The sequence below is a fragment of the Myotis daubentonii genome, chromosome 4 (assembly GCF_963259705.1).
Source record: "Myotis daubentonii chromosome 4, mMyoDau2.1, whole genome shotgun sequence".
NCBI classification, from domain to species: Eukaryota; Metazoa; Chordata; class Mammalia; order Chiroptera; family Vespertilionidae; genus Myotis; species Myotis daubentonii.
This window is the reverse complement of record NC_081843.1, coordinates 112,206,453-112,219,792: the sequence shown is the minus strand read 5'-3', so window position 1 is coordinate 112,219,792 and position 13,340 is coordinate 112,206,453. Positions and strand designations below refer to the sequence as shown.

Genomic DNA, 13,340 nt, shown 5'->3' with positions numbered 1-13,340 from the left:
CCAATGAGGGAAATTTCTAGAGAATCACAAAGACCTCAGACCTGACACCCTTCAGCCACTGATCCAAAGCAAGCCACTTTTCAAAATCTGAAGAAAACAAGCCCCTTTTTGTTACAGTCATTATGAAGAGGCATTGTTATCACTGTCACAGGCAGCTGACGCCAACACCCATGAAGCTTCAATTGCAACATTCTTTACTGGCACGGGAGCTGCCCGGTGTCGTCATTCTAACCCAGGCTGCACATGTGAATAGGAATCTCTGCGGGCGGGGAGGAATTTACTTATATTTAGGTTCCCACAGCACACTGCTCCACCAGATTTCTGCAGGAAAGTATGCCTTCCATTTTCAAGAGCAAAGCACGCCTTGCAATATGGCTTTGCAAAGCTGCAGAACCGTGCTAAAGAGCTAGAAAGCAACAGGGGGTCATTTGCTGTGTCCTTTTGGGGACTCTTGGTTCATGTGTGTCTATAGGCCGTCTCCCCAAATAGTTTGGGAGCTCCTTGCAGGTTGAGAACATCTCATTTCTTATGTCTATCTGTGTTGAGTGCCGTACCTTATATATTAGTTGGTAAGTGTCCATATAAGACTTAGCAAATAGTATCCTAGAAATGTTTAAACTCTAGTTTATGACATTTAAAATATATTTTTATTGATTTTTAGAAAGAGAGAGAGGGAAACATTGATACGAGAGCAAAACATCGACTGGTTGCCTCTTGCCCACTCCTTACTGGGGATTGAGCCTGCAACCTGGCCATCGAACTGGCTGGGAATCAAACGGGCAACCTTTAGGTGCACTGGTGTTGCCCAACCAACTAAGCCAGGGCACTTATGACATTTTTAATAACAGTTGAATTGATTTCACTAGATAGCACTATTTCTCACCAGATTCTATGAATCTCTTATGCTTCTCCATATTAGTAATAATCACCAATATTATGTATTTACCTCTTACTTGTGCCAGGCACTATTATTGTACATGCTTCACATGATTTAATTAATCTCCAGAATAACCCAAGAGTCAGGTACTAATATTTGTCCTATTTTGCAGATGAAGAAACGGGGGCCAAGAGAGATTACCCGGAATTGCAGGAAGTGGAGAAGTCAAACACACCACCTGACAATGTCTTTTCTTCTATCTTTCTTTCATTCCTCCCTTCTTTCTTTCATCTCTCGTGTTTACTCCATGTTCAATAAGGAAGCGAAAATAGGAGAGAGTCCATCGTGATGGCTGCCCAGTAGCCGACACCCGCTTTGGGCTGGAGAAGCGCCCCCTTTAGGCCATGCCGGGAGGACTCCTGCCCAGATACCAGCCTTTCTGATCCTCATAGAACTGGCCTCACACCTGCTATTCTAAACTTTCTCCAAAATGCCCATCTAACCTCGGATCACTTCCCACCGCTCTGAACGGAGCACACGAGTAAGAACGCCCAGACCTGGAGCAGAAGGCCGTGTGGCCAGGGAGCGAGGATCAGCATGAGAAAGAACACACCGGATGTTCTCATCGTTTATATTTCTTAATATGAGCGTGCGATGTTGGACGTGAATGGAGAGTCCTCTTAAGGCACACACTTTAAACTGAAATGTTTTCAAAGACTTCCCAGAAGTCCACAAAGCAAGTATGAGACCCACTCAGACCTCCAACACTCCCAGACCAACTCAGTGCCAAATGAGTCTTCTCAAACTCACTCCCCTGTTACATAATTCGACAGGACAAGTTCCCCTCTGGTTGGCCAAGAGTGACCTCCATATACTTCACACCGGAACCCTGCGCCCTCCCTTTTATCCGTCTATTACTGTGAAGCCAGTTCATCTTCTCGGCATCTGTGTTCTAAGGGTTCTAGGAATCACGAGAGGAAGTCACCTCGGCCTCTCTTCCTGCTTCTGCAGCCTCTGTGGCCTCCTGGTCCATGCAGCTCTGTGGACGGACTGTTCCCGCAGGGATCTTTCTGGCTCCTCCAATTCTGTCTCTTCTGGCTTGTCACCTGGCAGTCAGCAACGTGCTCACACTCTTCATCTTCTTGTTCTGAATCTCAGGCGGTGAGAATGATCAATTAAAGGACTGTCTCTGACAGCAAAGGCAGTGGAGGAATCACAACTTTACCTTAGAAGAACCTCCGTCCTGGATGTGAGAAACCTGCTTAAGGCGCATACTTGGAGAGCTGAGGAATTTGTGTTAAGGCAAAACAAACAGAGGACTTGTGGAATTTTGTTAAATATCTTCACAGTGCCGTCATATATCTTAAGCACTAACAGTCTTCTGTGGAAAGTGTCTCTTAAAAATGTGTTCACTCATAGAGTTGAAAGACCAATTCTGAAAAGAACCAGCAATCTACTTCAGGTGGCCTACTGATGACTTTAAAGAGAGCGACAAAAATGGAAAAGCGACAATGAATGACAGAAGCTAAATGGCTACAAAACCTTTGAAACACATATGCAAGAAGCCATAACAGATGCGAAGTAACCCATCCGCAACAGTAGCATACGGGTTTATTATGGGTGCACTGCTCGGGTAGGGGGAAAACACGACCGAAAATGTCTCACAGGCAGAAGTTGATCTCAGCCAAGAAGACAAAAGACTCAGAGCTCAGGTTAAACGCCCTAACAGAAAACAAGTGCACCAGCCAACACAAGCAGCAGCTCGCTTTAGAATCACTCTAGCAATAAACCATTCTGGAGCAATGACTTTTGCAAGGGCCTTTGGGAGCAGCGCCGCACCCTCGTCACCTAACCTCGCTTTGCTAAATCCAGAAGCAGATGCTCCGGGCATGGCAGGGGCAGGCAGTAAAGCGTGGTCCCACGCCATCAAGATCTAGGGAGAGGGTATAGCATGCCGATCCTGGCCCCCACACCAGGCCACTTCAATCAGTATTCTACGGGATGCAGCCAAGGCAAGTGGTGGTTTTAAAAACAACAACATGTTTTTATTGGTTTCAGAGAGGAAGGGAGAGGGGGGAAGAGAGAGATAGAAACGTCAAAGATGAGAGAGAGAGTCACCCCCTACTGGGGATCGAGCCTGCAAGCCTGGCATGTTCCCTGACTGGGAATTGAACCAGCGACTTCTTGGGTTATGGGTCAGCATTCAACCACTGAGCTACACTGGCCGGGCCAAGTGGTGATTTTTAAAGGCAGGTGACTTTAATGGGTGGCCAAGAGCATGACCCGCTCAGAGGATGCACGAAAAGCTGTGCCTGGCACACTCATGGATTTGCATGCCAAGTTATTGCTTCTGAGTGTGGGGCTTTGTGGAAGCCCCTTCTCTGAGCCTTTTGATACAACTAACTCCCTTCTGGATGTTCATGAGACCCTCATCATGCCCTCCTGCCCCCATTCAGTGAGAGAACATTTTCTGGAATTTCTGACATGCATAGCAGAACAGCCAACCTGCCAGCACAGTGGCCATTCGGATTGATCTGAGAACGTTCCTTTAGCAGATGGAGTGGCCACCACGATGGAGCTGTCCGTGTCCGTTGCCTGTCCCACGGTAACGACACCTGGGCTCTACTCCTCTCTGACCCAGTCCTGCGCCAGAGGTGGCGGGAGCACTGCGGTCAACATGAGAGTGTTTAGAAACAGAGGTGGCCTGAAGGCAGCACAGGGTGCTGGGTAAGAAGACCACTCTGGAGCTGGGCATCCCAAGCTTTGATTCATGGCCTCTTTCTGGTCCTATGATTTGGGCGGTCTATTCAAAACTCAGTTTCAGCGCCTGTAAAAGCAAGCTGCCGTGAGGAATAAGAGAGACTACATCTACTAAATCCGCAGTCCTTATTAGCTCTTAAGGAGGCAGGGCTGCAGACTGCCCAAGTTTGAATCCCAACGCTTCCGTAGCAGCTACTTTATTTCCCTGCGCCCAGTTCCCTCATGTGTGGAAAGGGGAAAATAATATCGGGTTGAATAAGGATCATCAAATGACCTGCCATTAGGGTGGCCTGACATCTCAGTTTGCTCAGAACTGGTCTAGTTTATGCCTCCTGTCTAGAATCTTGGCTGGTTTAGAATTTGCCTGCCCCGTTTCACCATCAAAAGTGTCAACGGTGCTCCAGATTGGAGACTTAACTATATGGCCGTGGCAGTTCGTGTATAATCACTTAGCTAAGTGCCTGGTATGGAGTCGATGGCGAATGTGTGTTAGATGCTAATGTTAGCCCCTAGTGCAGTGCTATCCAATAGGAATATAATGCAAGCCAGATACTACTTTTTAATTTTCTAGTTAACCATAATTTAAAAAGTAAAAATACAGCTGAAATCAGTGTCAATAATATATTTAACCGAGTATGTTCAAAATATTAACATTTCAGTATGTAACCACTATAAACATTAGCGAGAGAGAGCCTGGCCGGCGTGGCTCAGTGGTTGAGCATCTACCTATGAACCAGGTGGTCTCAGATGGTTCCTGGTCAGGGCACATGCCTGGGTTATGGGCTCAATCCCCAGTGTGGGGTGTTTCCATCGTTGATGTTTCTATCTCTATCTCCTGCTCCCTTCCTCTCTGAAATCAATAAAAATATATTTTTTAAAAATTAGAGAGACGTTTTTCTTTCTTCCCCTTCCTAAGCCTTTGAAAATTGTGTGTATTTTTGCATTTTATTGCACATCTCACTTTGGACTCATGGCATTTCAAGCGCTCAGTGGCCTAGTAGACTCGTGACATTCATTTCTGGTGCTGACATGTGGCTGGTGGCGACCCCCTGGACAGCACAGTTCTGCAGACTTCACATCCCCCCTGTGGGATGATGGGCCAGTCTTAAGAAGTTCTCCTCTGTAATGTCAAGGTTGAGATGCTTAGCGTCTCTCCGATACTCCTCCACGCAGGGCTCCGGTGCAGAGCTTTGGATAGGATTGTTGCCAAGCATCTTAGTCTCGCCTCCTGAGCAGATGTCCAAGGTCACTGAGGAGGACAGTGTAGTAACCTACTCTTAAAAAAAATCTCTGCTGGCTTCCCAGCAAGTGGAAAACCATGGGCCAATCAGGGTTTGCAGACCACTTTATTACTATGATCTTATTAAACTATGAAAAGCAAGGTTAAAGTTACCTTGTTAATTTCTCCCAGGTCACAGTTTCCGCCTATTTGAAACATTCCCAAGAAAATACAGAAAAGCGGATTTTCTATCAGTAGTTGGGCTTTATTTTTCTCTGTGGGTTATCTCCCTCCAACCTCCCGATGGCGTTTTTGTTCCGTTCTCGGGCCTGGCCCAGTGTTGCCAGGTTCCTCTCAGTCACACTGCCTCCAAGTGGACCCAGAAGTGCAGTCAGAACCTGACCAAACACCCAATCGCGTGGAGCGTTACTTTTTGGCCTTCGTGTGATACTATCTCTATTTCCTCCTTCCGGGACAGTTTCCTGTGAGCCCAACAGAGTCTTAGCTTTGGTAACCCCGACTTAAGAAGTTCATCCTCTGGAAGACTGATGAGAAATGGAGCGAGAAAGAAGGGATGTAATATTTAACTCTGAAAATGAAAACTTGGCCCCACCAATGAATGAATTCCATTTACAGATCCTCTAAGTCCTGAATGGCAACCCTCTTAGGAGTTTAGGATGTTACTGGTATGGCAAGACTGGCCTGCCAGGACAACTGGAGAGCAAGGCTGTGTTGTGGAATGTAAGACAACATTGCTTGTGAGGGCTCTTGAGGCCATCAGCATGGGCTTAGAAAGCTGGAGCGGGAACAGTTCCGAGGCCATGCCATTTGATGTTCTCGTTTACTGACGAGGAAAGTGGGACCAGGAAACATTCAAACACTTGGCGAAGTTCAAGTGGCAGGTTAGTAAAACTTGTTCTTATTGCTCCTAGTAAGACATATCACACCACAGTGACCTGGATTTAAGGGTAATTTTTCTATTGACAGAAAGTTTTTACCAACTTTCTGCAGGTGGGGTGGTTATTTTATCTGTGTTTTCTTCTCTCAAACACTTTTACCTGGGCCTGATCTCCATCCAGGGGTGGTGCTCAATGAATGCTAAATCCAATTAGCATTCCTAAAAGACCTGGGCAAAAACAAAGCAAATAACAACTCTGAGAAGACTGTTCAATCCCATACTCAACTCCCAGTCCCCCACAGCCGGCTGAACTTGAGTTATGGTCTGAGTTTCAGGAGAGGGGGCGGTTTGGAAAAGGGTCTTGGCACATTGGACTAACTCTAAGAGTCCTTTCCTCCTCGGCAATCCCTCACGCAGAATTGCTGGTGTTAGAGAGTGGGATTCTAAACTGGGAAGAATAAATACACAAGCCACCTGGAGAGCCCAGGGCAGGTGGGCTCACAGGCAGGTGGCTGGGGCAGGCCCCCCCGCTCCCCCCCCCCAAGGTTAAAGAGAAAAAAAAGAAAAGAAAAAAAGAAGAGACAGGCCTTCTGTGGATAAAAGGCTGATGACCTAGCCCGTGGTCGGCAAACTGCGGCTCCGGAGCCACATGTGGCTCTTTGGCCCCTTGAGTGTGGCTCTTCCTAAGCCTTAGGAGTACCCTAATTAAGTTAATAACAATGTACCTACCTATATAGTTTAAGTTTAAAAAAATTTGGCTCTCAAAAGAAATTTCAGACGTTGTACTGTTGATATTTGGCTCTGTTGACTGATGAGTTTGCCGACCACTGACCTAGCCTTCTACAATGATTGTTTAATGTTTGGTGTTTTAACTCCTTCAACTACAGAACATGCTCATGTTAATTTTCCCAAGGCAACAGCAGAACCCAAACGTCACAAGTGGCAGGGCCATTCCCCCCAAATCCCGGACAGCACACCATTAACACGAACCACAACGGAAACCCTCCTGCAGAAACTGCTGGCATTAAACCAAAGAAAACCTTCACCAGGTCGCATTTCCTTTCGAGGCGGGTTTATGTGAAAGGGATGAGACAGGAAGAGGGGTCTACATCTGGTTTTGAACTGGCCGTTCATCACTTTTCCAAGGAACCTTTGGGGTATCAGTTAGAAAGGGAAGACCCTGCAACTGGCTACCTAGCTCTTGCTCCCTATTTGCTAAGTCACTTGTTAAAGCTAAGACAGGCTGCTTCCTTGGCTTGTAGGGAGGGGGGTGCAGGTGGAAGATGGGGTGCAGATCAAGTCTGACCTGTCCATGTCAAGATCTGGCCAAGACGTTATAGACTGAACTCTGTTAGGGCGAATCTCACCTTTGATTTTTTATTTATTTTTGTTTTGTTTTTTTATAATGGCTCCCACCAAAAAGGACACACCCCACTTCTTCAACCCAGAAAGCTTCCCGCCATCGCCAAAGACGCGGAGCTCACCGGAGCCCGAGCTGGGCGAGGAGGGGCTTTGGTGAATAAAGACTCTCAGCCACAGCTGGTTTGCATGACTAGAATGAATGGAAAAGCCTCCCCAAATTAAAGCGGGTGGAGGGCTTTGAAATCCTTGGAAGTAAAGGAATCCACCGCGACTCAGGCCGGTCTCAGCCTGCTGTTGGAGGGGGGACGCTCAGGGGTCCTGGGGAGGACGCCGTCCCCCTTGGCTTCCCAGGCACTGCTTTGGGGGCGCGCCCCGTTCGCGCCTCCCAGCTCAGGCGGTGGCTTCCCCCGACGCGGGAGCACAGCCACCCTGCGCGGGGCTGCTCTTCTGTGGTCACCTGGGGAGTGTAGCCAACTGTCCCTGCAACCAACTAGCTCCGCCAGAGACCGCGAGCACCTCCTCGTTTACTTTCAGTTCATCTGGGAAAACCTAACCCACGCGAGTCTGCTCGGAAGGCGCTTGGCTCACTGACTACCCCCACCCCCCACGACCACGAGCGACTTTGGAAGTTGCCCCGAAATGAATGCTATTCGGGAACTCATCCGTCCTGAGCCCGGGGCCCCAGCGCCCGCCCTTAACATAACTTTAGGCGAAGATGCTGAGACGCGTCCGGGGGGGAGGATCCCACGATCCACGACCCAGGCCACGGCCGCCCGGAGCGCGCGCCCAGGGGATGGGGCGCCGCCCCGCGGGGAGCACCTTCTGCAGGTCGGGCCGGAGCGCGGGCCGGGTCACCTGACTCGCGGAATTTCGGGCCGCGCGGGTGGAAGGGGAGGGGAATGGTTAGCACCTCCCTTCCCGCTCCCGGGATCCGGCCGGCGGGGCCGGCGCCGGGCAGCCACGTGGTGGTGCTGCCGCTGCCCCCGCCCCGCAGCCCAGCCCGGGCGCCGGCGCCCACTGACCCCCGCGGCGGAGCGGGAGGAGGAGGACGGGGAGGAGGGATCCAGGCGCAGGAAGCCAGGCAGGAAGCGAGCCCGGCGGCCGCGTCTTCCTGGGGAAGCGGCGGGCGGGGCGGAGCAGCCAGCGGGCCCGGGAGCCGCCGCCTGGATGGGGTGAGTGCGCGGCGCCGACTCGGAGGCTCCCGGCGCGGGGTCCCGGCGCGCCCCGCCTTTGTGTCTGGGCTCCGGCGGCGCCCGGCGCTGGGGCGCGCGGGGGAGCGTCCCGCCCGGCTCCCCGGTCCCTCGCCGGCCCGCCGCGGAGGGAGGGCGGTGTGGGCACGGAGGATGGCGGGGTCCGAGTGGAGAGGGGGGACCGCGCCAGTCCGGAGAGGGGTCCGCCTCGCCACTCGCCGGCCGGCGGGGCAGGCTCGGGCTGCGGAGCGGGAGCGCGGGTGGCGATGAATGGCCGGCCCGGCGGGGCGCCCTCGAGGCTGCCCCCTCCCACCTGCCGGCCGGCCGCGGCCGCTCCCTCGGGTCTCCGCGGGGAACTTGGAGGCGCTGAGGCGGAAGGCGGGAGCGGGTCCGCTATTGTTCCCTCTGACTCCGGGAGCCCGCCGGCTGGCCCGGGGTGCAGGCGAGGCCCCCCCACCCCCGGCCCGAGACTGCCTCCCGCTGCCCGCTCCCGGTCCTCCCTGCCCCGTTCCCGCCGCTGCCCGGAGATGGGGAAGGCGGGATGCTGGAGTTCGGGCGGCTCGGGGCAGCGGGGACTTAGGGAGGATGTGGAGCCGCGAGAGGGGCGCGGGCCGCCGCGTACCCCAACGTCTGCCCGGGGGGCCCCCCTCCCCAGCCCACCTCCCCGTCGCTGCCGGCGTGGGCCGATTTGTGCCCGCGGTTTAGTTTCCACACTTTGCAGGGCTCATCAGCCAGCCCCTGGCTCACACTCTCCTTTGCGCTTGGACCTCGCTTAACCCTTTTGTGCAGTGTCGGGGGCGGGGGGGTGGGGGCGCTCAGAGCTCGGAGAGGCAGCCGACGGGCAGATGGAGCCCGGTGTAAAGTGGAGGAGTTTCGAGACACCCCGGGGGCCCGGGCTGTGCATCCAGCTTGCGCTCCTCGGAGCCCGCTCAGCGCAACTTTCCTTCCAGGGACGGTTGGGGCAGACCCGCGGGCTCCAGGCCGCTCGCTCCCCGGACCAGCGGCTTTGCTGGGCCGCAGGCTTCCAGGTGACTTGGATGGATCTGCGTTCTCCTTCCGGGAGAGGAGAATGCCCAGCCGCCTGGGATGGGGAGTCATGGCCAGTTCCCTGGGGAACGTGAACTCCGGGCTGTCAGGGTCTGGCAGGGGGAGCAGCCGCTTTTGCAGAAGCTCAGTGCGCGCAGCAGGAGAGCCTCACCTGCTAGAGGCTTGGACAGAGTTGGGGAGACACAATGCATCCCTGGGAGCCGGGTTGTGATTGCTCTGTCCCCAGGCTGCAGGCCCCTGTTTCCGGTGCGGCTGGGAGTTTTATTCCCGCCGAGTGTAATCTGGTCATCGTTTCTTTCTTTCTTTTTTAAAAAATATATTTTATTGATCTTTTTACAGAGAGGAAGGGAGAGGGATAGAGAGTTAGAAACACCAATCAGCTGCCTCCTGCACACCCCCTACTGGGGATGTGCCCGCAACCACGGTACATGCCCTTAACCGGAATCAAACCTGGGACCCTTCAGTCCGCAGGCCAATGCTCTATCCACTGAGCCAAACTGGCCAGGGCTGGTCATCGTTTCTTAATGATGCCTAACCAGTGTCACATTTTTGCTCTTGGGCTTGTAAGATAGATTTCACGTGAGGACATCTATCCAGTTCTTACCATTTGTAACCAGTGCTTGCATAACAGGGATTGGGAGGGGCTGTCAGTGCTGGGCTGTTGGGGGGCGGGGGTCATTTCCATTCATTGAGATGCTTCATTAATGAATTTCTTGTATCATCTACATTCCTTAGATTTGTTTTATGGCTTTTTGGTGGTAGGAGTGGTGAGCACAACCCTGTTGAAACATCTTATTACTATTATCTGTGAAACTGAATTAAAAGAATGGGTGCCAGGCCCTGGCCACCCAGTGGGGGCCTGGCACAGTGTCCCTGCTCGGGCAGAGCACCTGTACCTGGCCATGCAGCTCTGTCTCCGACGGCCGCTTCTCAGAGCAGCGTTGAGGCAGGTACACTCACTCTCACTCATGTTTTAAAGGCGAAGAAACTGAGGTTAAAGAAACTGGGCCTTGGAATTCAGGGAATGGGTTGGAGGAGTTTTGTCCCTCTCCCTTCCTTTCAAAAAAAAAAAAAGGATGAAATATTTCCAATATTTCCAGTATCAAAAGGGTCAAGCTTCCATTTCCCCCCACTACCTACCTTTAGGAGTTGCTAATCTTTCCATATTTGCTTTCTATCCCCCTCATAAAAATAAACGACGGCCGAAATACTTTATCCGTCCCTCCTCCTCTGCCTTCACCCTCAGGTGCCTACTACTGTGAAGTTCACATATGAAGTCTTCACACATGTCTGGTACTTCTGGATCTTTCCTGTTCACAAACTACCTGCGAGCTTGTGTGTTTCACATTTTATACACATGGTGTCATTCTCTATACAGACAACTTGCATTTTTTCATTTGTCCTTGTGTTGTTTTTTTTTAAAAAAAAAAATATTTTATTGATTTTTCACAGAGGAAGGGAGAGGGATAGAGAGTTAGAAACATCCATGAGAGAGAAACATTGATCAGCTGCCTCCTGCACACCCCCCACTGGGGAGGTGCCCGCAACCAAGGTACATGCCCCTGACCGGAATCGAACCTGGGACTCCCCAGTTCACAGGCGGAAGCTCTAGCCACTGAGCCAAGCTGGTCAGGGCTGTCCTTGTGTTTTTGAGGTACATGTAGAACTTTCTGTAGCTGCTACAGAGAATTCCAGTGTATGAATACGTTGGCTTATGCTCACTCCCTCGCCAAGGGAAAACTAGAGCGTTCCCAGTTTTTTACTATGAACACCGTTTCTGCTGAGGACATTTGCCCCGTTTCCACTTTTTTTTGCTACGATAAATAGTGCCACAATAAACATCTGAGGCGTGTTTCCCTAGGCACAAGCTGCTGTGATACACACGTACGCCATTCATAGCTGGGTAGCGCGGTCTAGGGAATGCTACATTTATTATTTCTTTCATGTCTCAACAAACATTTAGGGTGGATATGTAGGGCCCTCTTGGTTATTTGTTGAATGAAGAAGTAAAATTGACCAACTTTTAGCTCCAAGAAGATTATGTTAGTTGACCGGACTCTTGCTGTTTTGTTAATTTGTTTTTTTTAAGTAAGAAAAATACCTCTTACTTACAAATTTGGAGCAGGAGACAAACTGTGGCGCGGACGGGGGATACTTGTGCCGAAGCCTTTCTCAGCCAGTCAGCCCCTGGTAGTGTCACCTCGGATGACTCACTCGGCCTTCTCTCATTTCGTGGTGAGATTGAGGGGTTTGAGTAAGCGTTTACAGAGGCACATTCTTGCTTCCAAGAGTTTGTGAAAATGTGGCTGCGTTCGTGACACTTGGCCCCTCGTTGTAATCCCTTAATCTGGAAGCAGTTGAAGGCATTTAAATACGTTGGCTGCCTCCTTATTCCTTCAGATTGCCAGGCACATTCCTGCCTCAGAGCCATTGCGTTCGCTGTTCCCACTGGCTGGAACGCTCCTCCCCTGGATGTCTACATGCCTGGGCCCCCGGACCCCTCAGATCTTGACTCAGACATCACCTTCCCCCGCCACCCCTTCCAGCACACCTCGCTCCTCTTCTCTGCTTTCTTTTCATCCGTGGTACTTACTACCTTCCCACTTGGCACGCGCTTTAATTTACATTAGCAGGCTGCCTTTCATTCTAGGTTAGAAATGCCGAGAAAACAGGGGTTTTGTCTCCTGTGCACTGTTCACTGCTGCATCCCTTGTGTCTAGAACAGTGTTGGCATATAGTAGGTATTCGGATGTTTGTTGGATGACTATAATGCTTTCTGTTGTGGTTTTCCTCATAGACTTGCTCTTTCAGCACACCTTGGGCATCCTAAGTGCTGCAATTGAGTGCCCGAGGGCCACATTTACAGGTTCCACCTGGATAAAAAACAGTATCTTCTAAAGAAAGCACTCTACTTAAATTCACGTGACTTATCCCTCAAAACTCTCTTCTTCAGATTTTTTTCTGCCACCATTTGCCTAACCCTGGATTCAGAGGAAAACCTAAGTAACTCGCTGCTCAGAAGTGCACCCGCCTTCCCTTTTCTCGATAACTTAGCTTTCCAACATCTTCCATGTGGAAGGTGCAGAAAGGGACCCTGATTCTCCTGTCCACACAGTGTCTGTGCAGACAGGCCAGCGACCGTCTCAACAGGTCTCAACAGTGCCAGCCGCACGGAGTTTCCAGGGCCAGAGCGATGAGAGCTTGTATTTCTCGAAGGGGGGGTGGGGGCACTCATGGTTGCCTTGACTTTGTGCATTCATCCGTGAGGCTTTCTTTTCAAGGGTGGTGGGGATGATGACCTTATTCTAAAGATCCAGGAGCAGCCAGGATGCAGGAGGGTGCCTAGAAGCACTCTAAGAATGGGCACATCATAAAATCTTCAACTCACGGTACTGAAAACATTCGCTGTTGGAGTGCGGGGCGTTATTTCTCTAGAAGCCAAATGGATTTTCTCGACCTTGCGTGATGAATACAGGAGTTGACAAAGCAAAGCTAAACATATTAATGGCCTCTTGGTGTATTTTAAATGGATGATAGGGGAAAGGAGTGTAGCGGGGAGTCCCAGGTGAGGCAGGTGGCATTGAGGACGGACGTGAAGATCAGAGAAGGATCTGGAACCCGGGGCCTTGGCATCTGCTGAGTGAGAGCCACATCAGCACATCTGTTGGTCAAGTTTTGTCAGTGAGCTCACAGATTCTGGGGCGAGACTCTTAGTTTGACAGGAAGGCTCATGGAATTGGAGCATCGCCTATGAAAGGTGGCATACTAGTGGTTGATCACTTTTCAGAGATGAAAGGGAGCCCTGACTTGCGGTGGACGAATAGGACCCAGTCATCCCTCTGTCGGGGGAAGCTGCCCAGGCACGGTGGCCTCTCCCCAGCCACCCCAAAGATGTGGGAACTTGTGAGCCAGTAAGCTCATGGACACTGGGTTGCCTTTTCTCTTATTTTTTATATGTCGTTATTGACTTTAGGGAGAGGGAGGGGG

General features: G+C 51.2%; 1 protein-coding gene and 1 long non-coding RNA gene across 4 annotated transcripts in view; one reads left to right on the top strand and one right to left on the bottom strand.

Annotated features, from left to right (window-relative positions):
* Nucleotides 1-704: 704 nt before the first annotated feature.
* On the bottom strand, nucleotides 705-8,137 carry LOC132233769 (uncharacterized). Of its 3 annotated transcripts, XR_009452716.1 has the most exons (5): nucleotides 7,821-8,137; nucleotides 5,855-5,982; nucleotides 5,031-5,401; nucleotides 3,383-3,704; nucleotides 705-2,024 (listed from the first exon to the last, which is right to left on the bottom strand). It is a non-coding gene; the product is annotated as an uncharacterized LOC132233769 (long non-coding RNA). The 3 variants fall into 3 exon arrangements; XR_009452717.1 differs by having other exon boundaries at nucleotides 3,383-3,543; nucleotides 5,031-5,982; XR_009452715.1 differs by having other exon boundaries at nucleotides 706-2,024; nucleotides 5,031-5,982.
* Nucleotides 8,135-13,340, top strand: part of RAI14 (retinoic acid induced 14) — a 130,088-nt gene continuing 124,882 nt past the window's right edge. Inside the window, exon 1 of the mRNA XM_059694973.1 lies at nucleotides 8,135-8,288. The gene's annotated coding sequence lies outside the window, so the exon portion shown is untranslated. The remainder of the gene's footprint in view (nucleotides 8,289-13,340) is intronic.